The sequence below is a fragment of the Neophocaena asiaeorientalis genome, unplaced genomic scaffold, assembly GCF_003031525.2.
Source record: "Neophocaena asiaeorientalis asiaeorientalis breed wild unplaced genomic scaffold, Neophocaena_asiaeorientalis_V1.1 scaffold142, whole genome shotgun sequence".
NCBI lineage: Eukaryota > Metazoa > Chordata > Mammalia > Artiodactyla > Phocoenidae > Neophocaena > Neophocaena asiaeorientalis.
This window is the reverse complement of record NW_020174563.1, coordinates 3,789,256-3,790,932: the sequence shown is the minus strand read 5'-3', so window position 1 is coordinate 3,790,932 and position 1,677 is coordinate 3,789,256. Positions and strand designations below refer to the sequence as shown.

Here is a 1,677-nt window from a genome sequence, read left to right as displayed (position 1 = left end):
GTGTGGGGAGAAGGGGGTGGGGGGAGGGGGAATCCTTCAGTCTCCAGTATTCTCTCTGCATAGTCTTCCTGGTTTGGTCCAACAAAATAGGCATCAATGAAAAGGGATTTTCCAGAATCACTGCCACTATTGTGGAAGTATCACTGTGCTGTAGCACCAAGAACCATCATGTTGATATCTAAGCTGGTGTGGGCAGTTGCCACCAGGTAACACCAGGCTGCAGCTAGGATCTAGGGATGCAGTTCATGACTACTGCTGGACCCCTTGGATAGCAGCATAGGCTCACCTTGGTCATTTCATTCATCTCAGGAATAAGATGCTCTACATTTTTATGAGATTGGATTTTGGGGGAAACCCATTTATTGCAATTTTATGATATTTTGGTGTATTCAGCAAAATTTTAAAATGCTTCAGTCAAGCATATGCCATAGCTAAGCACTAAAGTTCCCAAAGAATTATCTGTGATCCCTGACTTCAAGGAACTTACAGTCTAGTTAAGAAGATGAAATGGCAGAAAAATTTGGTAGATAGTACATTATGTGTAATTAGGTCATAGATCATAAGATAGACATTCCATGAACTACAGAAGTTTAGGTAAAAAAATAGTTCAAAAGTTAAACAAACCTTTCTCCTGCCATTGTAAGCCTTTATTATTAAAATTAAATTTCTTAGAAGTATTGTTAATTATGATAAATTCCTTTTCATCCAAAATCCAAATGACTGACCTTAAGCCAGTACCACACTGTCTTGGTTATTGTTGCTATATTATAGTAAGTCTTGAAATCAGTTAGAGTGAGTCCTCTAAATTTGTTTTTCTTTCTAAGAACTACTTTAATGTTCTAGATCTTTGGAATTTCCCAGTACATTTTAGAATCAGGTTATTGGTTTCTATTAAAAGTCGTTGGGGGAGTTTGATTGCTCTTGCACTTATTAGGTTTATCTTTAAGTAATTTTTTTGATCCTATTGGTAAATTGTATTGTTTTAAAATTTCAATTTCCAGTTATGTATTGCTAATATATAGAGTTGCAATTTTTAAAACATTTACCATGTATCTTGTGACCTTGCTTAAATTACCATTGGTCATTAGGAAAACAGAAATTACACCAACACTACTAATCACCAACTACAATGACTAAAATTAAAAATGCCAACAAAACCAGGTGTTGATTAGGATGTGGAGCAGTTAGAATTCACAAACGTTGCTGGTGTTTTTCAGGGTAGCCATGTTGAAAAACAGTTTAGCAGTTTCTTATAAAGTTAAACATATATTCATCCCAGCAGTCTCACGTCTAGATATGTATCCAAGAGAAATGAGGGCACATTTCCACGAAATACTTCTACTAAATACTTGTAGCAGCATTATTTGTAATAGCCCTAAACTGAAAGCAAACCAAATGTTCATCAACTAGTGTCTGAATAAACAAATTATGGTATATCCATACAATGAATACTACTTTGGAAAATCTAAATGATGGAAAAAAGTTCAGCAAACTTAAAAGGAGATCCCTCACTTTCTGCATTTATATGAGAACAGACATGATAAGAAAAGAAGCTGAGGGAATTCACTGGTGGTCCATTGGTTAGGACTCAGCACTTTCACTGCCATGGGCCATCGCTGATCGGTTGCTGGTTGGGGAGCTAAGATCCCATAAGCCACGCGGCACGGCCAAAAAAAA

General features: G+C 36.4%; 1 protein-coding gene across 1 annotated transcript in view; it reads left to right on the top strand.

Annotated features, from left to right (window-relative positions):
* The window catches only part of MIB1 (MIB E3 ubiquitin protein ligase 1), a 117,930-nt gene that overhangs the window by 89,918 nt on the left and 26,335 nt on the right, over positions 1-1,677 (top strand). The gene's annotated exons all lie outside the window — the stretch shown is intronic.